Raw genomic sequence first — 25,273 nt, forward strand, 5'->3', positions numbered from 1 at the left:
ATACATATATTCCTCTTCTTATTCTTTTTTATTATAGGTTACTACAAGATATTGAATACAGTTCCCTGTGCTACACAGAAGAAACTTGTTATCTATCTATTTTATATATAGTAGTAAGCATCTGCAAATCTTGAACTCCCAGTTTATCCCTTCCCACTCCTTTTTCCCCTCTGGTAACCATAAGTCTGTTTTCTATGAAGACTGACAGTTTTTTATTGGGAAATTCCTAAACATGAATATTTATGAGTCTATATTTGGGGTCTTTACATTTATACACAGAAAGGTCATCTAAAGTCTGTTTTCTACCTCAAGACTTATGCTATTTTCTTTTCTGTCTTAAGATCTAAAGTCTGGAGACCCTGTAGCTCAATTTCTCTGTAAATATTCTCCAATCTCCTATAGGTTGTGTGTGTGAGAGAGAGAAAGAGACAGAGAGAGACAGAGACAGAGACAGAGAGAGAGAGACAGTCCACTTAATCGAGAAGGTGAAAACATGGGAGCCAACCTGAAAGCCTTTCAAATAAGCCTTCTATTTCAGTTTAAGCATCCCTGCCACAGCCTTCCAAGATACAAGGTAGCTTCAGATCTTGGTCCTTTTAGGGAATTTGTAAGGTATTTCATTTACTTCTTGCAGTTATCTTCCTGTGAGAGTATTTTAGTATGCCTCTTTCTGCATTCATCTTTCCATTTTGTGCTCCTGTAGTTCCTGAGGTTAAAACTTGTCTCTGGGTTTTATTGACAGTGGAAATTTGAATTCTGTTTCTTGTTGTACTAGTTATTTGTGAGTTATTTTAGAGAGGGCAGAGGGCAAGAAATGTCTTTTGTCAACATCTTGAGACTAAAAACATCACTTTTGTGAAATCTTCTTTCATGGTCATCAGCAATTATCTTTTACTTCTTCTGAGTTACCATTTTACTTTGTCTATATTTATGTTGTTTTATGTTTTACATTTATTATGAGTCTTTACAGATCCCTGTATTCCTACTGACCTGTGAGACAGGAAATTTGTCTTTTATTCAATTAGTATCTACATAATTTCACATAGGACCTAGCACATAGAAGCCACTTAATGACCAATGGCTGGACTGTGTTAATAATGGAGGAAGTACGAGAATGTTATTCTGTGTCATTACTTCTATTCATTTCTCTCCTCCTTCCTGCCACACACAGAAACTCAGCTTTCACCATTTCCAAGGCATGATCCATTGGATGAATAAAGCTGCAACTAAAAACAACCTAAATTCAAGTTATACAATAGCTAAATGGGAAAGAGGCTCACACCAGTGAATGCAGATAAAGAGCTCGTCAATGGACACTACCAGACATCTTGCCTTTGTAATCATTCTCCTTTTCTGTCTCTCTCTCTCTTTTTTATTCTACCTTCCTGACTTTCCGAAGTCTGTGGCTGGAATTATAGATACTCTTGGAACCGTACATAACTGAAAAGCCTATTCTCTAGGACATGAATTGTATGTCACCACCTTCATGAACACTTCCCTAGTTTCCCAGCTGGAAATCATCTCTTTCTCTTTTGAATTCTGTAATTCTTTTGCTATCTCAGGGACTGAAATATTTCTCTATTGAAATAACAAATAAATGACTGATGACGATATATGAGAACAAGATGGGTCTAGCTGTGTGCCCATACCAGAGTCATGGAGAGATATTTTAGAAAAGATGATTCTCTTAACCCATTGGGTAGGTGAAGGCTTTTGACTAATAATAGTTACAGTAACATGATACCATTATGTGTAATTATACATGAATTGCTAAATGCAACCTGAGACAGGCTGCAACTAAACAGAGGTCTCCAGCTAACACTGGAGTGCTGTCTAGGATTAACTTGATGACACAGGAGAGTTATTATCGCATCTTAACCACCTGAGTCAATCCCCTAGGACAGACAGAGCTATACAGATTCATCAGTCTCATTGTGACAGAGTCACTGAATTTGTTTACTGAATTTGAATACTACATCCTACAAATGTTTTAAATTATCTCTTATAATCCTTAAGATTTTTTTGATGTTATTATCTTTCTTTAGAAATCAAACCCTTGTCCTAGAATTTACAATGAAGTCATTCACGTATTGAGCAATGCATTTTATTGCATTAATTACTACCAGCCTCACATTTTTCATATGATAATTTGGTATTTACACATCTTCTCAACCAATAATTAGACCATAAACTGAATAAGTCATGATTCTGGAAAAATATACATATGCCTCTCATTTATTCACTAGGAGGGTATAAAAATTCAGCATCTTTTTCAGTAAGATGAAGCTAATCTGAATAATATCAATATTTGTGAATGCATATGGCTACTAGTTAATCCAAAGTAATTAGACCATATATTTGATATTGCCGCTTTAGAATTTAAAGACAATATATTATTTCCACTATGTTTTTCCTTTCTAATATCACTTCTTACCACCCTCCTGAACTCAGTTTTCTAGTCAGGAACCCCAAGAGATATCAGAGCCTGAGGAAAGGTACTTTGACTTTCATCTTCACAACCCACTGCCTATTGTATTGCCTAGGACCTAACAAGTACTTAATAAGTGATAACATAATTAGTGAATGTTCCATTATTAGCATACTCATTATTCTATAAATGCTATACATTTTGACCTTATTCATTCTCATTCATTCATCTCATCTTAGAAATTTATTATGATTGCTTTTCCACCCAGTAAAATCCCCTTCCATTTCTCAATGTCATGGTCTTTCTGAATCTTTATGTGACCTGCCTGGGAGGATCTGGTCCCTCCAACACGACACTGCAGTCTCTTATGAATCTTTGTGTCTGTTTTCCCTGTTTTGCTGTGAGCTCTTTGAAAAAGGAATTTCTAAGTACCTGAGACATTGTAGGTGCATTAAGGTTTAATTAAACTGATAGAGTTTTCCCTGAGGAGCCGAACAATGCAGTATAGAGGTTCTACAATTTTTCTGATCCTACTGTTCTTAATGTCTCAGTAATTTTCTCATGGCTTCCCTAGGCCAAAAGAAACACCTAACAGTTGTATGTATAAAGTACCTTGGTTCAAACTACTTACGTTCTAACAACCTAGGGGCTGTTGGAAAAATAATATACATATACAGGCCGACCTCATTTTATTCTGCTTTGCTTTAGTGTACTTCAAAGATACTATGTCTTTTACAAATTGAAGTTTATGACATCCCTGCCTTAAGTAAGTCTATTGGTGCCATTTTTCCAATAGCATTTGCTTACTTCATGTCTCTGTGTCACATTTTGGTAGTTCTTGCAATATTTCAAACATTTTATTGTTATTAAAGTTGTCATGGTGAGCTGAGATCAGTGATCTTTGATGTTACTACTATGACTCACTGAAGGCTCAGATGATGGTTAGCACTTTTTAACCATTAAATATTTTGTAATAAAGTGTGTAATTTTTTAGCCATAATGCTATTGCACATTTAATAGATTACAGTATAGGGTAGACATCACTTTTACATGTACTGGAAAACCAAAAAGTGCATATGATTCACTTTATTGCAATATATGCTTTGTTGCAGTGGTCTGGAACCAAACCCACAATATCTCTGAGGTATGCCTGTATGGTAAGAAAAATACAATATTCTATTTCATTATTAAATAACCACTTTAGCTTATGGCAAGTATGCTCCTTTCAGCCAGAGCACATTTCAAATAAGTGTGCCTAGCCTTATTTCCTATTCTACGTTGATTTTCATGAAGTATTTGCTTTTTATAAACAGTCACCTCTGGAAACCCAGCTCCAACAATGATATGATACCAAAAGCAAATAGTGCAATTATAATGTTGGAACAAAACTACCTCAAAGTAGTAGTTCATACAGTAGCATTATCTGTCAAGATGTCAGACATCACTGTGTTTCTCTGGAACATTTAATTACATCCTGTGATGCCTGTGTGAATTCATTGTGGTGCTCTGAGGTGCCTTCATAAATTTCAATTTGGAAATGGAGAGTACGGTGTTAAAACACAGTGATTTCAGTGAAAGACTGCCTGGTTTTGAATTCTGGTTCTACCATTGAATGACTGTTTGATTTTGAGCAACTTACCTTTCTGGATATCAATTTACTTATCTGTAAAATGTGGAATGATATCACTCCTCTCTTAGGATATGTAGGAAAATTAAATGTGTTAATCTAAGTAAACAGTTTAGGAAAGTGCCTGGAGCTATATAACATGGGTAGCTATTCTTTCTGTAATTAATACTAATTTGAACTAAATGCCTTGCATTTGTAATAGAGATCAGCCCCAGATGCTATATGGGGTTACTATACGTCCTCAGGGGGCTACCACTTTCCCTGTACCATCTAAAATATTTCTTCATTCAAAATGAATATAATGCATCGAATGATAACTTGAAACTCACTGAGTAATTACTCTGTATCAGGCACTGTGCTAAGACTTTTAGATTCAGTAATATAAATTAATTCTCCAAACAATCATAAGAGATCTTATTTCCCAGTTTTACAAGTGGGAAATCTGAAGCTAGGAAAGTCAGAAAGTATGTCCCTAGTTCAACCAGCTAGTAAGTGGCTCAGCTCACCATTATTCAAATCCAGCTGTGCCTGACCCCTACTGCCCTTTCTGATAGACCGAAAGGGAAAGGGAGTTTCCACTACTAGACTAAGGATCTCAGGTCTTCTTAGGACAAAGCAGAGGTGGTGAAACCAAGTATACATGGGGTCAGGACCCAGGAGGACTTACAGTGCACATCATTCACAATTCACACTTCATCTCAGTCACAGTCCTGACAACACTGTCAGTCTGCTCTTCATTTTTTCCTGAAGTGCTGATTTAGAGTAGAAGACATAGGGAAATCACCAGGGCTGCTGAATATTAAATGGAAATCTTTACAAAGTCATTATAAGATGCATCACCTTCCTTCAGGATTCATCTATAAAAGGAATTTTTTTTTTTCCAAACTTACCAGCTTTGAGAGAGACTGTTTTAGAAATGTTCAGAGACTAGAGTACGTGCATAGTCCACCATCCAAGGAACAATGGATGGTATTGATTTTTTCCAGCCACTCAAACCTCTCTATGAGTTTATGATGTCCTAAATCAAGAAGCAATTTTTGTTTTTTGACAATGGTATAGAAGGTATCCACTTTCCCCATGATGGTATATCTGCTTTATGTGGTTTCTTTGGGAAAAAAAAAGTTTCTTCTCTGTAGTACTATTGTTTAGCAGAATTGGATATGTTTTAAAGTCAATCTTTTAATAAGAGTGAATATTTACATATCTTAAATCAAAAAACAATTCTATTTTTATGACATTAATATTTTAAAAGATGATTTTTCTCTCCCTTTCATAAGACTTGGTTCACAGCTTTTTGAATGTCTGTGATGTAAATGTCAGATTTAGAAAACATAAAGGCCTTTTCCTGAAGAAAGACACTGGTCTTGTACGTTTTTGGGCATTTGAAATATTCAAATGTAACACAATAGCTGATAAATAAGTGCTACAATACCAGATAACAATTTTAAAACACCATCCATAAATAGGTTAAAATTGACCTACCAGTGAAAAGAACCATACAAGCTATTTTTGGAGAAGAAATATATAAAAAGGACTAAACATTTAAAAATTAAAAGAACAGTGAGAGAAGGCATTAAAAATCTGAATCTTTTTGTAATACCTTTTTAAAAAGCTGTATACAAATACAAAGCATGTGTGTGCATGTAAATGAAAATATTGGTCTATTTGCTTTCCATTTAGATTTATCTCAGAGGATCATCATCAAAACTGGTAAAAAACGGAAAATGGAAAAATGATACCTTTTTTTAGATATTACTCAGGTCTTCTTTTCAAATCTGTTCAGAGGCAGTAAATAATGTAAAACAAATTACTACATATTCTAAATAAAAATATGGTGTGAATATGAACTTAAAATAACTATACTGTTCTAAAGAGTCAGCAGCAACAGAATACCTGCTGGCTTTGTTTAGAGTTAAAAATCATAGCCACAGAGATAAACTTATTTTTTAAACTGAGGAGAGAAAAATGATGGCAGATAATATCTTATTTACATTATTTTGACTTTTAAAAAACGTACTATAGGTTTTAATTTCTTTTGGCTTTGGTAGGTTTTAAACCAGAGGAGTGGCAATAGAAGACAACACACTATTTCAGAGCATTATTTTATTCTAAAATTTTGCACAGATCCACCAAAAGGTAACTTTTTTCTTTGATAATGAATATGGAAACCACAGCCACTGGATTTGAATATTAAAATCTGAGTCTTTGTGTTTGCTCTGAAGTCTTGGGCTAGTCCCTTGATCCACATAGAATTCAGGGTCTCAGTTCTCTTCAGGGATCGTAATCTTAATACACAGTTATTAGCGTTTCAAATGTAAATGCTGTTTTTCTCTTAAAATTGTAAACTTAATTTATATGGCTGCTATTCTTTACATAATGTTAGTAAAATAAGAAAAATCTTCTTCACTTTTGCTATGATTAATGTTCAGTTATTTCAAGTTGAATGGACTAAACACATAGTTAAACAATCAGGGCCATTGACAACTTAGTTTATTACAATGTCCTCAAATATTTTAAATAGCATTTATAAGATTTAAATATTTTCTTCTCTTACATATTTTAAAGGTCTGTCTAATCAACATTAGGGTCCTAACAAGGAAAATCTTTCCAAGTATTTAAATCTTGTATATTACCTTCATAAAATGGTAAATCTTTATTTTAATAATTTCAAAACTTCTTTAATCAGTAAACTTTTGTATACTTTTCAACTTAAACTGTTATGTTGAAAATCATTTATTAGATTACAGAGGTAGAAGTGCAAACACAAGTCTTAATTGTGCAAAGGCTTCTCAGAGTTTTAAGTATTATAAGCACTTTATTCATCAACACACAGAAGTGGTCCTAAGGAGCAAAACTTACCCCAAAATTAACTCAAAGGTATTAATACCATGGGTTTAAGTCATTATCTCTTTAATTTATTCTTAAAACATCTTCATGTTAAAATGAGTTAAAACTTTTGAGGGGCAAAAAAAATGAGGCTAGGATATAGGTTCTAAGAGCTAACTATGCCTCAGGTAATTTTCTGCATAACACACACACAAGAGACACGCTGAACCTTAATTGTAATTATATTTACTATCACAACTGAAAACTCTAAGTTTAAACCCTTCAGATGGAGGTGGATTTTTGCAGTCTTGGTTACACTCTTAAATAGCTTTGCATGATTCATTTTTGCAACCTCTGACCCAGGTTACAGTTAACTGCTTTCAGTAAACTCTTTCCAGTTCAACTAATTCCATATCCGTTTCGTACTACTCTCATGTGTCCGGACCACAGCTTGTATAGATATTTGTCTGTCTTGGGATCACAACTCTGAAATCCTGCTAATTATACACATTAGCACCTAACATAAAAACTGAAAGGTGTTAGAACAGAGAAGCACATCATCCAGAAATTTTGCAGCACACCTGGAAGTATGGTCAAACATTGCTAACTTACTCAGCATTTATTGCTCTGAAAAGTTTAAAATTCTAGACCATTTCATTTTGATCTTTTGGATCGAAGTATGATTGATGACACATTTAAAAAGCAATCTAATTTTAAGCAGGAGAGGTTATTTATTTTGCCCTCTCACAATATACACAACAAAAAGTGGCATTTGTGACATATACATGAATGGCAACAGTGAAGGAATGTTCTTGAGTTTGCTATGAATAAATATACAGTCATCTCATAATTACAGAGAGAACTGAATCAATTTAACATTTAGTCCTCAAACAATGGAACTTTTAGGAAAATGGGTATGTAAAAATTATAATTTTAAGACATACAACATACTCGATGGTCATTTTTCTGGCTTTCATGTGAAAAGTTCTTGTTTATTTATCAGACAACTGAGTTTTTTTTTTTTAATCTTCTAATATTACAACACTTGAGAATGTCAATATTGTTTTATTATTATTATCATTGGGACCCAAAAGGATGTATGTTAGCAAAACAAAATAATGATTCTACAAAACAAAAATCCACTGACACTCATTGTAACAATAAAGTTATGCTTAAAATATACAAGTTTGGTACAAATTGATCTCAAAATTGTTCTGATTAACCATGAGCCCAGAGAAATGGATGGCATTCATTGGATAGACTTCTAAACAACAATATTTATAACTCGAAATAAAAATAAGTCAAGTCCACAGTGTGTTAAAAAAAATTGCCTAAGGAATTTAAAAAGATTTTCAAGAATGAGAACTCATCTATATTCTTAACTCTAAGTATATGGGTATCTGTGAATTTTTTTTTTTACTCTTTTATTTCATTTTTTCCGTCAAAGGCCAAAATCAACACATCAGTCTTATATTTTGATCTTCGTTCAAGTTCTTACCAACTCTTCACAAATAGTCCACACTGAGGTGAAAATTAATCTAACAGAGATTTCCTATCTTTTTTATTTTTAATTTCCTTGGTCTGATTTTACAGTTTATAATTTTAAAGACTTGAAAATCCAAAATTAACTACACACAGCTTTTAGAGACATGTTTATACTATGTGAGCCTTGATGTATTTTTCATAGGGTTGCATAAGTTAGAGGTCTGCAATGTACAAAATGGGACATTTGAAGTCACTTCATAACTTTTGATTTTCCTTGTAAAATCTGACCCAGTGATTGTGATTGTTTCATTTATTCAATGCTCCATTAACACACCACCTCAGAAATTGGTGGTCAAAACATCAACAATTTGTTATTTCTCGAGAGCCCCATAGGTTCACTGGACATTTGTTTGGATCTGTGTAGTGTCACCTGATGTCACTCACACGCACCTGAACTGAAAGATACAAGAAAGGCTCTTTCCTGCCTTGGCACAGACCCTTAGCTGGGAAGCCCATGTTTTCATCCCTGCAGCCTCTCCCTTTGTGCGGTGTCTCTACAGAGACTCCATACACCTCCTCTGTCAGCAGATACCATGACTTACATAAATCATGGGGTTTAGCTTCCAAGAAAATGAAAGTGGAAACTGCCTGGACTCTTAAGGACCAAAAACTGTCATAGTTTCACTTCCACCTTTGGTCAAAACAAGTCATGAGTCCAGAGCAGAGTCAAGAGGAAAGACACAGACACCACTTCTTGAAAGAAGAGAAAGAACATATATGGAAGCAGCGGGTTTATTAGTGACATCTTTGAAGATTATCTACCATAGTGAGAGTCTTACATGTCTGTATATTATTAATAAAATAAATATTTTTAATAAAATTTTAGCCTAAGGTGGAAATATTAGAATTCTTGTTATCCTGGAAACATAAAGATTTAGGGAAATATTTAGGAGAAATGTTAGGAAGAATATACTATTTGTGATTTTGTTTTTCTATTTTGTTATTTTATATTTTTTCAAACTTTCCACTTTGGACTTATACTTTAAAAATTAGTCAACTTTTTTTTTCAAATGTTTCAGATGACTATTCTGTGAAAAATTCACAAAGTGTGGAACAAACAATAAAATTTTAGAATTTGTGAAATTCAAAGCAGGTTTTGCTTTGTTATCAAATGAGAGGAGACCCTAGATAGGTGGTTATTCTCTCCCTTGCCTATGTCCCTCTTTCTTGATTTCCATGTCTTTGTGATGCTTAATATTTAAATAGTGAAGGATGAAGTTTCCCGCATTGTGGAGAGGATGATTACTTCAGCACCTAAGTCTGATGGTATTATTTTATTCTCAATAGCTCCTCTATTAGAAAGAAAATTCAAAGTCCTAACGTGAGATGCAGAACTTCTTGGTCAGGCTGTAGTCTACTTCTCTAACCTCCTCTGGTACCGGGACCTTGATCTTGTTGTCTTCAGTTTCTCATTTTTGCCATGTCCCCTCTGCTCACCTGTGCTTCCTTCTGAATGAACACTTTGTACCTACATCCAACTAGTCAGCACCTAATCAGCACTCCCCCATGGAAGTCTTTACTGGTTTTTCTTATTTTAGCACATGATGTTCTGATGGCATCCTGTAGTTGTTCTTCTGAGCACTTAGCACATGGGCGATTTTATGTGGTAATCTAATTCAAATAAGTCTCCTCAAAATTATCCTAAGATTTCATGAGTACAAGGTATGTTTCTCTAAGCCCTAGCACTCCAAAAGAGTCTTGGACATGGGGAATAGATGATAAATAGCTACTGAATGAATGAATCATTGAAAGAAAACGCAATGAATGAGGTGGCTCCTTAACGCATAGCAGACAAAAAAGTTGATTGTAATGTGTATCACTCCTGACAAACAGTGAAAATGCATCTTAATAAAATAAGAGAAAAGTTATTTGAGGTATTGAGTGAGATAACTTAACACAACTGAAGTAAATGTATATTCACTGGCAAAAGGGCCAAGTAAAATATTTTTTGTTAGCCAACGCAAAGTGGTAGATATTGTTGCCATTCACTGATGTTCCTCATCCCCCTCTATCAAAGTGCACAAGCAGTTTAACTTCTTCACTCCCTTGAGTGATCTGCTTTAGCCAACGAAATGTGAATGCAAATATATGTATCATTTCTGGTGGAAGCATTTAACTGCCACTGCAAGACTCTAGACTTCTCTTTTCTGAAATTGTGGAAGTGCGTGTTCATGTGAAATTGTAACACTGAACTTTCTCATGGAGGGTAGTTTCCCCAGAGATGCACACAGAGAAATCTTTGTTGATTCAAACTCCTGAGACTGAGAGGTTGTTTCCCCGTATACTGTTGGTAAGATTATATATTGATACAGTCACTATGGAGAACAGTATGGTTCTCAAAAACTTAAAAATGGAACTACTAAGTGAAATCACTGTCTTGAAGAGTTGGCTACACCCCCATGTTCACTGCAGGACTGTTTACAATAACCTGTGTCCATTGACAGATGAGTGGATAAATAAAATTTGATTTTTATATATACACATATACGTATATATACTAGAATATGTATGTTAGAATATTTTTTAGTCATAAAAAAAAGAAAGAAATCCTGCCATTTATGACAACATGGAGGAACTTTCAGGGCACTATGCTAAGTGAACTAAGCCAGAGAGAGAAAGACAAATACTGTATCATCTTACTTAACATGTGAAATCTGAAGAAAAAAAAAAACAAAAAAAAACCAACATAGAAACAGAGAGCAGATCAGTGGTTGCCAGAGGCGGGGTGATGTAGAGACGGGGGAAATGGGTCAAGGTGGTCAAAGGGTACAGACCTCCAGTTTTGAGATAAATAAGTTCTGGGAATGTAATGCATGCATAGTGACCATAATTAACAATACTATATAGTATATTTGGAAGTTGCTAAGAGGGTAGATCTCAAAAGTTCTCACCATAAAAAAATATAATTGTATGAGTTGATGAATATGTTAACTAACCGTACTATAGTAATCATTTCACAATGTATAGATCTCCTTCAACTTATGATGGGCTTATGTACTGATAAACCAGTCATAAGTTGAAAATATCATAAATAGAAATACATTTAATACACCTAACCTATTACACATCATAGCTTAGCCTAACCTATCTTAAACATGCTCAGAACACTTAGCCTACAGTTGGGCAACATCATTTAACAAAAAGCCTATTTTATAATAAAGTACAGACTATCTCATGTAATTTATTGAATACTGTACTGATGAATAACAGAATGGTTGTAGAAATCCAGAATGGTTGTAAGTGTATCAGCTGTTCACCTCGTGACTTTGTGGCCCAAGAACTGCTGTTGCCCAGCATAATGAGAGATTATCATACCACATATATTAGCTTGGAAAAAGATCAAAATTCAAAATTCCAAGTACAGTTTCTACTGAACACATACCACTTTTGCACCATCATAAAGTTGGAAAATTGTGATTTGAACCATTGTACTTTGGGGACTGTCACTATACATATATCAAATCCTTATATTGTGTAACTTAAACTTAACGTTACATGTCAGTTATATCTAAAAAAGCTGGAAAACAAAAAACAGAAAAACAAGTAAGGAGAACACTCAGTAACATGCATACAATGATATTTGATGTCTTGCCTGTATCTGTGTTGTCTCTGTTTAAAGTAAATTATATTGACATTTACTTAATATACATCATTGAATGAAATAAGCAAGAGCTCTTTAGGGAAAAAGAAAAGATTTAAGAATTATTAGTTACTGCAGCATAATCTAATTTATGAATGTCATGATTTTAAACTTGAAGCAAAACATGTTTGGTTTGATGGCTTTTACCTTTATCATTAAATATGCCAAAGTATAAATATATTCAGGTCTAAACCAAACCAAAAAAATTTTATAAAATGCTGTTTGGCAAAGCCAAATACCTCATTACTTTTCTCCAAAATAAGATAGCATCACATACGAACACAACAAGTTATACTAAGTTAAATGCAGGTTAACACAAAAATAAGAAGTTTTTCTTCTGAGCATCTGGAGAAGAAATTTATGTATGTTATATCTTTTTGAGATAACTGAAGAAGAAATTATTATATATCTCACATATACTCTTGCTGTGTAATGTATAAATTGTTTATGAATCCAGGGAAGTTTACAAGTTTTACCTTCAAGTCTATTTCCTATTACCTGTATATCCTTCTGAATTGCCCTTTTATCCCAAATCCCTGTAAAGCCCACAATATACATTAACTCCAAAGTCAGACCAAATACAATTTGTAGTGATGTAATAAATAACTACTTAAATTTCCTGATTGCTTCATCATGGAGTGGATTACAGTGGTTGCCAAGGGTAGAGACATAAATTTAAGTTTAACATTAATTATCATTTTAATACGTGCTATTTTTTTACACCTTTCGATTTAGATGACATTCTAACAGCATACTTGGAATGAGCACAGATGTATTTGAATTTATATTTCTCTAGTATATTTAGAATCTACATTCATTAAGCATGCATTTATTGAGCACCTACCACATGGCAGACACTGTGCTAAGTGCTAGAACTAAAAAGTTGAAAACATAAATCCCTATCCTTAGAAGAATTCAAGCTTATTAATTTAGACTTATTTGTGATCTGATGAACAATCTAGGTCAAATAGTAATTTAATCTTAATAAGCCTGAGAACAGTAATTGAATATCACTTATAAATGTACATTTGGAAACATTAACTCATTCATTTTTCATGTATTCCTCTGAATTCATGGAATCCAGGCCAGATATTATTGGCTCCATTGTAAACATATGGAAACTGAGGTTCAGATAGCATTTCAGACATTTTACAAGGTTTCACAGTTAAAATGCAATAAGTTAAATATATTATAAACTTTGAAAAAAGTTTGAGACGTATGTGAAAATTAAGGGTTATCTCCTTGTATGATTAATTTCTTGAGCATAAAAAAAAAAATCCCAATGGAAAAATAAAAAAAGAATACAGGCTGACTTTAATAAAAGGCACTGATACAAAATGCTTCAAACACCCATGATATATTCAGTTTATATTTATGGGGGGAAAAAAAGATGAGTTAGAGAAATCTTGAAATCAGTTTTATTTGTGTGTTTGTTTTGCCAATTAAATCAGAGAGCTTTTACAATTAACAACAGGAAACGTTTACAAATATGTGGGCAATGGGAATTCATCCGCCCAGAGAACAAATAGAATTGTCTTCCTAAAGGACAATTTAGTAATAAATACAGTGACATCTTCAAAATAGTGCACTAGGGTGTATAATTTGATTTTGAAATTGTAATACTAGAAACTTATTTTTAAGAAATAATCAGACACACACACACACACACAAAAAGAAATAATCAGACACATGTAAAAGATTCAGGTACAAGGATATTTACATCATATCATTTTTTAGTGAGTAGTTAATGGTTGGAAAAAGCTAAATATCTGATGACAGTTTAGTGGTTTGAGTAAATTTATGGCATAGCCACCTGGGGAAATATCCTTTAGGTTTAGGAGAATATGAGATTTAAAATACCACAATATGTTAATTAATGAAAATTGGTTATAAAATAGAGGATATAGATTCATCCCAATATTGTATTTTACACACAAACACACACACAAGATGACTTAAAGGATGCCGTTATCTTGAGTGACAGGATAATGAATAATATATATTTTTCTGCATTTCCAATTTGTATAATAAATTATGTGTAATAATTTATGTATAATAAATGTATATGTTCAGAATCAGTAAGAAGAGATTAAAATTAGTGATATTCTGTTTGTTTTCAATTTCCTTCATTGCTATATAGAGTAATTTGCTGAAGTTATTTAGGAATTTGGTGTAGTTTGCAAATTTTGAAGATATTTCATCATCTTAGTCAGTCCGTAAGTACCATTTACTTGATGAAAATGAGCAACAGTCAGGTAAAGGAGTTGGGACGTGTGATTAGAAAATTATATGAATATGTAATATGAGATGTTATTTTTTGTTAATCCACTCTTTTTAGTTTATGAGTCCTATGGATAACCTAGAATATATCACTGTCTGTAATAATAAAGGAATAATTATTATTTCAAGCAAATACATACCTCTTTTTAAGTAGCCCTTTCAGTATTTCTCATTCTACAAGATTATTTCATTAAAAATTATTTTGGAATTAAATAATTTATTAGCTTCTAATGCTCATTCCTCAGGTAAGATCTAAAACTAATAATGTTAGCCCCCCAATTGGTAGAAATGAATATTTAATTGAATTCAAGAACACATGTTAGAATTTTGATTTCACAAGAGCAAGACTCTTCTCTGTCCTGTTCATAGTTGCACTTCAGTGCCCAGAATAGCATCAGTAACATAGAAAGTATTCAGTCAATACTTAGGAATTAATATATTAGTGAAAATCATAATCTGTTATGAACCAGGCCCTAATATACAAAGAGGAATCAGTCAGGGCCCAAGCCTTCAGGAACTTAGACTTTGGGGAGAACAAAATCACAGTTAATAATAAAGCAAGTTAAAATATGGCCAAACTTCATGAATACAAAGTATTTTTTTAAAAAAGGCTTAAAACTGTGTTCGTAAGACTATAATAGGAAATAAATGTATCACATTCTTTCAAATATATATAAAGATGATATTGACAAAATTTAGTGTTCTTAAATGTTACTTGATTAAACCTGAAAATTACTTTTATGATTTACTATCAGTACATTTTATTGAATTATAATATTATTGGTGCTATAGTTAAGTATATTATATCATTAACCCAAATTAACCCTAATTTTTGGATAAATTGACATCATCTTACATACAAATAAAAGCATGAAAGAAAATATTACCCAGGGGCTAAAACTCTGAGAATAGTAAAAAAAAAAAAAAAAAAATTAACATCCAAAGATATATTTATAAATCTTGAAACTTCAATGGCAAAAAAATTTTTTTTTGTTGTTTCACATTTTGTTGTGAAAAATGACTTTTATCTTTTAAGTAAAGAAGCCCACTAATGGTAAAAGGAATTGTTTCAGGTATTGTGCAGATATTGGATGTGTGTGTGTAAATGTAAAAAAACTTGTATTTGGCATTCTCTGTTGAACCACACAAGGCATATGAATTACTTTTCTTTTAAATTCCCTTCTCTTTTTTTCTATAAAAAAGCTGTTTCTGTCTTTGCATAATCACTCTGAACATCTTACTGCAGTTGATGGATGCAGAGCGAAGTCAGCTAAGACAGAGCTTTCCCCACTAAAGAGCCCTATAGCTGACTTGAAGAAGCAGAGAGAGGCCTCATTCTCTTGTCTACAAACCATACAGACACAGTTGACACAAAATAGCAACTTAATAAAGTTGGCGCCTCTGAAAAATACATATATTATATCACAATGCTAATTTTAAGACAACTCTTTAATATACACTTTTTGTGTTAATTTGTATACAGTAATGTCAGGCTTATCATACCTTGTCAGCACCACAGATTCACAGTTAAGCATGTTTAAGAATTTGTTGATTAACAACATTAAATCCCTAAAAAAATCTTCATGTTACACATTTGAAAAAGTAATCACCTTCTTTTAACTCTTGAGTAATTGTAACCTGAATTTTCATCTTGATAAAGTTTTAAGGACTTTCTTTAATTTACTCTTGTAGCAGCTGATAGAAAATTAGCAACATATCTGATTTTGGATCTACTCTTTCATTTGTTGCTCTTTACTGATTGGAGGAATTTGACAGATGCCAGAGAGGAAAATTATGTTCTTTTGCTAAGAGCTCTATTCCAACAAGTGTAATGCACTCCTGTTGTTTACAAAGATACTACAGAAGTCTCTGTACACAACTCCCTACACAGTCTTGTTAATCATGAAAATATAAGAGAAGCCAAATAAATTAAACTTTAAAATAACAAACAAAAGCATTGAAAATAAAACATCCATCTTGGTTTTTACAAGCAATAATGATAAATTTCTAGAAATTTTGCAAAATATATTTGTCTCCCCTTCTTGACTTAAAAGGTGACTTTAAAAAAGCTTTTAAAAAATCCTTCCAATCCAATATTCTCACTTTAAATCAGCAAAAGCCACCTAAAGGAAGAAAGGTCTGTTTAGCACTCAGCTTTGTTACGTCATTAGGAATTGCTTTGCAGACAAACATTTTGAATATTGCTTCTACAGTTTAAGAATTTGCTCATCATTAAACTTAAAGAATTAATATAGCTATCATGCCCAAAGATTTTTCTAACTAAATTTTAGAGTGTTATCGAACATGTTTTCTCATTGAATGAACTGTCCTTTTGGACTGAATTAGGCACTTTTGTTTGTGGACAGTGAAAACACAAATACAATTGTCTTTAACCATTTCTTACGAGCTAATGTGAAGATCTAGTGAATTACTGAAATATTAAGGAAAGTAACCTTTAATTTTGGTGAAAAATCTATTTTCAAACCTTCGAATTAGCTTTCAGTTCAGTATTTTGGAATGAGTGTATACCTCCACTCTAAAGCACCACTGAATTGATACCAAAACATACCAAAAGAAACATATGAAATCATGAGTACCAGAAAAAAAAAAAAAATACCAGCAAGCCAGAAAGTTTGATGGCTTTCTGAAAGATAGAAAGCAAATGGGGAAAATCCTGGTCAATGTGAAAGTATATGATTTTATTCAATAGGATAAAAAGGGTATCTTTTCCACCGCAGATACAAAAAATGCTGTATAAGTATAATATACTTTTTAAAAAATATAAAAATATATGTAACCAGGGTTGTAAATGAGAATGATAAATGCTCAGGGGCCCAAAATGAAAAGGAAACTCAAAGGTAGACTGGTGAGGAGGTGGCCTAAGGAAAAGAAGACACTGTATGAAACAGAGGATCTTAAAAATATTCTGCTTATCTGGTAGGAAAAGAGTCTCCCCAAAGTACCCAGAACGCCAAGTTTACTCCAAGCCTTTGGTTGTAGGGCTCAATTTACTCCATCTGCATGGTGAGTTAATTTTAGTTCAAAAATTAACATAGAAACTCATCCAAAATGGGGAAATTATAAAGCCATTCTAGAGGCAAAAGTGAAACAATGCTATAGAGAAGCATCTTCTACTCATATAATGCTGATCTCCTCGAATGCAGTATCTGCTGAAGGTAAATTTGTCTTAAAGGAAATCAGGATTATGAAAACAAATATTTGTATGTATATTCATGACTGGGACATTGTGTTGTACATTAGAAATTGACACATTGTAACTGACTGTACTTCAGCAACAACAAAAAAGGAAATCATAAACACCAGAAAGAATGAGCCACCATGAGGGAAATCCAGCAGGTACAAGTAATGGAATAATTAGACTCTTAAACATTAAAACTAGCCAAACAATCAAATTTCAACTTTAAAATAAGCTTACTTACTTAAAGTTTTGAAGATGTAAAGGATGGAAGAGACACATTAGGCATATACAGATAGGAAGATAATTTTCTTAAGGAAAAATAGAAAAAATTAAAAATAGTTTCAGAAAAGAAAAATAAATATGTGAAGTATAGATCAGAGAAAATTACACAGAATGCAACACAAAAACAGATGATATAAAATATATAAAATAAGGCAAAGAACAATAGAAGAAACATCAAATACTTAATGAGTATCCTGAAGGAGAAACTAAAAAGATGGAAAAGAAGTAATATTAAATATTTTTTAAAATAGCTGGGAATTGAGGAAAAACAGATTTAGGAGCTTGTGGAGTCTAAATTGGATACATTTAAAGCAAATCCACACCTAAAATTGTAGAGAACCCAAACATCAATGCAAAGAAAAATTCTTAAAATATACAAGTTTGAAAGACAGATATATCTTCAAACATGTTATAATTAGACTAGAAGCAGTCTTCTCGTGAGCAGAATTATATTCCAGAAGGTCATGAAACAATATGTAAAAAACGTTAAACGAAAAATACGGACTATTGGTCAACATCAAGTTCTGTAAACAACTATACTATTATTTTAGAATGTAAGTAAAATAAGTAATTTTCAGACATAAATTTTTAAAGAGTTTAATACTGTTGCTAGAATTACCTTCAAATGATCTTTAGTATACAGAAAATGAATCCAGGAGATATGTGTGTGCAGCAAGAAGAAATCGGAAATAAATGACTCAGGAAAAGATATCATAAATGTAAATAAACATTGACAAAAAATATCAGAAGCAATTTAAAAATAAAGTAAAAATAAAATAGTAGAAACATGGACATTGGGTGAAATATCTAGGAGAAAATTTAAACAAGTCATTGTCCTGTTTGTGAAGAGGACAGATTTATTATCTCTAGCTTTACTGAAAAATATAAAATTATATTTTATGTTAGACTATTTATGTTCACTAATATATAATAGAGTGTCTATTTTTTAAGCTAGTAAAAATGTATAAAGAATAATTGATCACTCTAATAAAAGGCACTAAAAATATATGTACGAAGAATAATTGATTGATCCAATAAAAGGCAGTAAAGAATAAGTACAGTGAAATAAACTTGAAAATATCTCTGGAAAGTGAAACTGGAAATGTGTGGGAAGTTTTTTTAAATTATTTTAGCCTTTCTCCTGTAGTTTAAAATTTCAATGATGTTTCAGATGGATGTATTACTTTTTTAGGATATTAAAATTTTAATTTAAAAAATAGAAGAAAAGAATAAAACCCAAACCTTAGTAACAACAGGAGAGAAAAGCACAAACATTTTTGTGGTGGCTTTCTTTGATGAAAGGAAATGGCTTTTTTAAAAAAAGTGCTTTTCTGTGCATTGCATTTATAATCAGAAAATTAAACACTTTTTAAAAAAATCAGATCTGATTGGTGTCTGTACGCAAAAATATCACTTCTCTTTTTAAACCATATGGATCTGAGGGCCAGTGTCTCTAAATCTTCTCATAATGTTGTTCCCTGAGCTCCATTTTCATATCTAATTATGATTTACACCTCCAATTTTAGGTCTCCACTATATACCCAGTATAATTGATTAGATGATGATTGTAATTTTCATTCTTTTCATTGTTTTACATTATTTTTTCCCAATTGATCCCAAAGCTTGTAGGCAAATGTTATAATAGTGATACTAACATAAAAAATATTAAACGTATGCAAAGTGCTTATTAATTTCAAAGCTTTCTTCCAAGGTGTTTTCACATATTAATCTATTTGATCGTCTTGCTAATACTATAAAATCATTACTATTATTATCTCCATTAAGAATGGGGAAATTGAGGTATAGAGAGACTAAGTAACTTGGCTTAAGACCACGAAGCTATTCCGTGCTGGTTATAGAGAAAAGCAGGTATGTAGCTGACAGATCTCTAGGGACCTGCCCCTACAATCCTGTCTACCACTTCATACACATGTAGAGAACAGAACTTAATGGAACTTGTTTTACCAGTAAGATCATTCATTTTGTACTGCACAGGATACATGATTCTTTTATTGCCTCTTTCAAAAATACCAATATTTAAGTAATTTCATTCAGTTATTCATCTATTGGGAAACCTGTTATGTGTAAATTTTATACCCACCCTACTGCTATAAAATATTTGAGACTGCTAATTTTGGTTAATGTTTCTAGGACCCAAATCCACTGTAAATTACCTTAGGATTCATTGCAAGATAGTTAAGTAGTCCATTGACTTCAACATAGAGATTAATAGGAGATCAAAAGAATGCCCCATGACTCTGATTGTTTGTTTGTTTGTTTTTTGGAGTTTTTTCTCTCTAGTATGTTCTGTGTTATGCCTTCACCATAACAAGTATTTAATACTAGAATACATAGTGCACACAAACTCAATTTTAACTAGAACAGCACTTGTCAGTATGAATAATGAGAATAATTTAATTTTCTAATGAAATTTCCATTTAAAAGAATTTTCCCAAACTGAAAGATTTTTACTTACAGCTCATTAAAGAGATTTGTATTCCTCTCTTGTTCTGCAGAAACAACAAAGAAGAGAGGAAAAAACATGCCGGTAAAGAGATGCAAAAACCCCTGTCTTCAGTGAAAAATGTGAGTAGACATTACTCCAAAACACAGACTCTCAAGCACATTTCCATCGCTGTCAATGCTAAAAAAAAATCATGGATCTAAGGTGGGGGAAACTGACAATTACTTTCTCCTTTTCTTACTTTTAGATGAGATCGAGCGCATTCAGGGTGGTATGGCTGTAGACTGCTTGTCTTACTTTTAGGATACTGTTTGCCCCCCAAAACCTGCTAGCTTATACTCCTTGCCTGCATGCATGCACAGATTCCCCCACTATCAACATCCCCCGCTATAGTGGTACATGGTTCTACAGTTTATTACAATCATTGAACCTACATTGATACATCCCTATCACCCCAAATCCATAGTTCATATTAGGGTTCACCTTTGGTGTTGTGTATTCTGTGGGTTATGACAAATTTAGAATGACATGTATCTACCATTAAAGCATTATACAAAATCATTTCAGTGTCCTAAAAATTCTCTGTGCTCTGCCTGTTCATCTCTCATGTGTACATTTTGAAAGAAAAAGCAGATCAAAGAGGGAAAAAAAGGGAAATGCAGCTGAAAAATGTAAATCTCAAGAAGAATCAGCCACAGTTGAGGGAAAATGCTTACAAAGTTACTCTTACATAGATTGAATGTCTCTAAAACACATTATTCCTACATATATATTTTAAAAAGAAAAAGTGAACTGAAAGAGTATAAAATTAAAAATAAATTTGGATAATATGGTAGATATTGAAGACAGAAAAATGAGATACAACATGACCATAATTGGTGATCCTGAAGAAAAAGAAGCAGTGTAAAAACAATCTCTCCATTCCCTGAAAAAAAAATTCAAATACATAGTGTAGCAACAAAAATTTTTGAAATTAAAGAATCTCAAATCAATGGGGTACACTCTATTCAAGCAAAGTTCAACAAGACTGACCAACTTCAGAACATAATCTGGCCAAAAAAACCTAAAAACAAAACCAAGATTCACATGGACATGCATCAGAATAAAAACAAGTTATATACAAGGATGAAAATTTCAAATATATCTAAAAACCACTGGACAGCAACATCCAATATGGAAAGTGTCCTCTGCATTGTTCATAAATAGTTACAAATTTCTGAAGGAAAAAATAAGTTTGAATCAAGAAAAATAACTTGTCTTCCATGTATAAGGCAAAAGAAAGAAACGTTCTAGCCAAACACACAGAAAATACAGCATCTATGACTGCTTCTTTGGTGGAGGGGTACGTCTTAACAGTGAACTCCAACAACCCAAGAAGTACTTCAAAATAAAGAATACAGGAATAGTGAGTTGAGTAGCTGGTAAGGACTAAATCCTTTCAAATCTGAAATAAGTCCAAACCAAGACTGTGGGAATTAAGCCAGGATATAAATGCTGTAAATCTCAATCATGTAAAACTGATAACATAATTAAAATTCAGGTGGTATGTGTAAGGGAGATAACCATAAAGTACATGTGCTAATTTCTTTATCACAACAAGGACTTATAGGAGATTATTTAATATTCAAACATACATCCTAAAAATTACTTCAAACTATTAATAGTTTCATAATTGTTATTCTTAACTCTAGGGTAATTTTTCTGGAACTAATCTTTCTCTTGGAAAGAAGCGAATACCAGAAATTTAGCCATTTCTTCAGTTTCATATCAGCTTCTTTTTTCCATTTAATCCAAATCTAAAATTAAATTCAATAACTTTTTTTTAAGAGTCGGGTAAGATCATATTCTTTTAAAAGAATAACTGTCTATGAATCTATCTCTTATCAATCATATTATCTAAATACTTATTTGTAAAATAAAATGAAATAAAATACGTATGGTAGGAAACCATTCTTACCAAAGTCTTTCTCATTTTTTTATTTGAATTTAGGCATTGGCATTGGATGTATCCAATGACAGTTGTTAAATTTCATGGTTATTATTTATCGGTGTTGAGATTTCTTTTTTAAAGTTTTATATTTAGTTATTTTTAATGAGTATACCTTATGCTGCTGCATTCTAATTAATATGATGTTAAAATAAATAATAAGTGAGTAAATAAGCAAATATTTCAAAACCTTCCTCCTTCCACTAAAATAATTTAAAAGGTATGAGTTTTCTTTTGTGTTACTGAGTATTTTTGTCAGAGAAATAAAGCATGCAAACAACTTAATACACTTCACATTATTTTCATAAGATTATTATTTTTTTGTCTAAGCTTGGACCAAATATATAATAGTTTCTAGAAGATAATATAACTTTGTTTTTATTAAGGAAAGTTCATGGAGAATTCTTTAAAAAAAAAACTGTTCTGGTACTTCACTAGAAATGTTCAAAGGAAGTAATGCTCTGTGGTTTATAAATGATGGGCTTTTTTTTTTTAGCTAAGATGTGATAAGTTATGCATTTATATAACCTCATATAAAGTCTTATATAAAAGTTTGCAGATTTATATGTTTGAAATCTTTGGACTGCATAGCCAAGATGTTGCTTTAAAAAAAATCATTGAAGCATCAAAGATGAAATGACTGTGTATTTCTGTTTGTTATACAAATCATGTCAGTGTTTGTGTGTTTGTGTGAATTTGTGTAGGTTTACACATGTGTGGAAGGAAGGGGCAAAGGAGAATATGCTCAAATATCTCCTTTTTTAATAAAATACAATGCACGTAAATTGGTAAAACCTTTAACAACAACAATAAAAAAGATGATAAACAAACCAATCAGACAAATGAAAATTGTTCAAAACAAGCAATTCGATATTCAACATATGGCTTCTTTTTTTTTTTAACAAAGATCTTTGAAAAACATTGCCACTGTAGATAAGATTATGACTACCTTATTTTCCAAATTGATTCTGTGTAATTCTACTGTTCTCTCTGTTTTTTTTTTTTTTTTCTCTTAGTATAACTTCTGTTTAGTCATTCTCTGCATGTTCCTCAGAGGACACAGTTAGGATGCTGGTTATTTAAACATAAGTAGTTTACAATTAGAGAAGCAAAACTATGAATTCCAATTTCCTCCCAAACCCCCAATGTTGACAGTATTCCATTAACATAATGGGTTATATGTAGCTAATCTCAGAGCTCTTAAAAGTTTTGTTTCCAAGTCATCAACTTTTGAAACTTTTCATAAAGTATTATACATATCTTAACACTGACAAGCCTAACTATCGTAAATGCAAACTCCAAAAGCTGTTAACCAGAAGCTAGGTAAGAGGCAAAATGCCAGATAAATTTGGTGAGCTCATGTGACCTCCAGTCTTGCTCTGCTCCCCTAACTAAAACCCTCCCCCAGGAAACTTTTTATAACCATTCCTTTAAATCATCCGTTGGACACTGTAAACCCCACCCCTCCACCCTTTGATGAAAAAAAAATTTAGCAATCATATTTTCTCATTTGCCGTTACAGAAAGGGCATGAAATCATCTGAAAGTACCAGAATTAGCACTGTCATCCCCTCTTGCCCATTAGTTTTACTGCAGCAAAGACTAGTGAAACACTGAAAAATATACCTGTAGTCTCCTTCCCTGGTTTGATCCTAAGCTCCCCGGAATACAGATTCAATACATTTTCTTTCACAGGAATAAATGTATATTAAGCATCAGCATCATAGAAACACAGCATAAATAAAACAGTGACTTCTCCCCCAACCCCAGCTTTTACCTGTTATGCTAATACAAAGACATTGAAAGGAAGAAAAGCTGCAGCTTGCCCAGCAATATTCTCATTGCAGCAGACAGCACAATTTTGTACTTACAGATCTTACCAGGGAAATGTCTCGGGATCTTTACAATTTTTCTGCAGAACTCTGTTTCAAGCTCTCAGCCAGGCATGCTGTGCATCCAGGCAGAACCAAGCCGTATGGAATGTCTATGCAGCTGGGAGATAATGGGACTCTTTTTCCCAGCTGGGACTGCAAGCCTTTTATCCACTGAGTACTGCGTGGCTCTTCTCTGGTCTTAAGCATAAAATACGCTCCTCTCCTGCTGCATTCCTGACGGAACCCAGACAATTAGTTCTTGAGGCACATGTGCAAATCTCCTGTTTGGAATATTCAAAAGGAAAATTCTCCCTACATTGAAAAGCCAGCTCTATCTTCATCATCCTTCACAGAATCAGGGAGAGCTGAGAGCAGCTGCCATTCCAGTGGCAGGAAAGATTAAATTCACCCTCCCCTTTTTTTGACTGGAGATAGTCACTCCTGTTGGGTCATCAGAAAACCTCTCTTATTGAAAACTGGGTCATGCTAACTACTTACTAGGTTTCCAACAGGAAAGGAAGTAATTTTTTTTCTTCGTCTGGTTTCACTGCATTTTCATTTGCAAGCAAAGATTAAGCCGGTCAAGGGTCTGCCCTGATTTAGACTGCATTCAAATGTATGTTTTCTGAAGCATGCCTGTAACCCCAGCAACTAGTTAGGGTGAAAAGAAAAGGGAAATAAAATCAAAGGATCTTATGCACTGTCACTAAATCCTTTCTAAATCATATTTTTCAAAACATGTGCATGAGGCTTCTAAAAGACAGGTAAGCACATGTAGAAACTGGAGTCAAGTCCGAAAGAGTCTTCCTGCTCTCCCAGGTAACAGATGTATTATTTCCAGAGACTGAGAACCACTGTGTATGTGCTTGCAAAACAGCTCTGTAAGGAAAAGAATGTTGTTTGTGTTCCCCACCCAGCCCTTCAACGAAGCTTTTTAATATGTTTCGGTCTTGCCATTGGTTTTGAAGGAAGTGACAGCTTCTTGAATAAAAGCTAAGAAATAGGAAGAACACCTGCATTCAAACAGACACACTAACACATGCACACATGGCTACAATTTGAGAACAGAATAATTGCTTGTACTTATATTCAGGTTGTAATAAAAAGAAATTACATTTTTAG

The 25,273-nt window shown here is 32.9% G+C and overlaps 1 protein-coding gene across 3 annotated transcripts in view; it reads right to left on the reverse strand.

The window, feature by feature from the left end:
- CNTN6 (contactin 6) overlaps nt 1-24,718 on the reverse strand; it is a 256,106-nt gene extending 231,388 nt beyond the window's left edge. For 2 of the 3 annotated variants that reach the window (XM_010970580.3, XM_074344451.1), the window contains exon 1: nt 24,158-24,718. The gene's annotated coding sequence lies outside the window, so the exon portion shown is untranslated. Of the gene's footprint in view, nt 1-24,148 lie in introns of all 3 variants that reach the window. The other variant, XM_074344452.1, reaches the window with a different exon arrangement.
- Between the last annotated feature and the right edge of the window lie 555 nt (nt 24,719-25,273).

Source organism: Camelus bactrianus, chromosome 17, assembly GCF_048773025.1.
Source record: "Camelus bactrianus isolate YW-2024 breed Bactrian camel chromosome 17, ASM4877302v1, whole genome shotgun sequence".
NCBI classification, from domain to species: Eukaryota; Metazoa; Chordata; class Mammalia; order Artiodactyla; family Camelidae; genus Camelus; species Camelus bactrianus.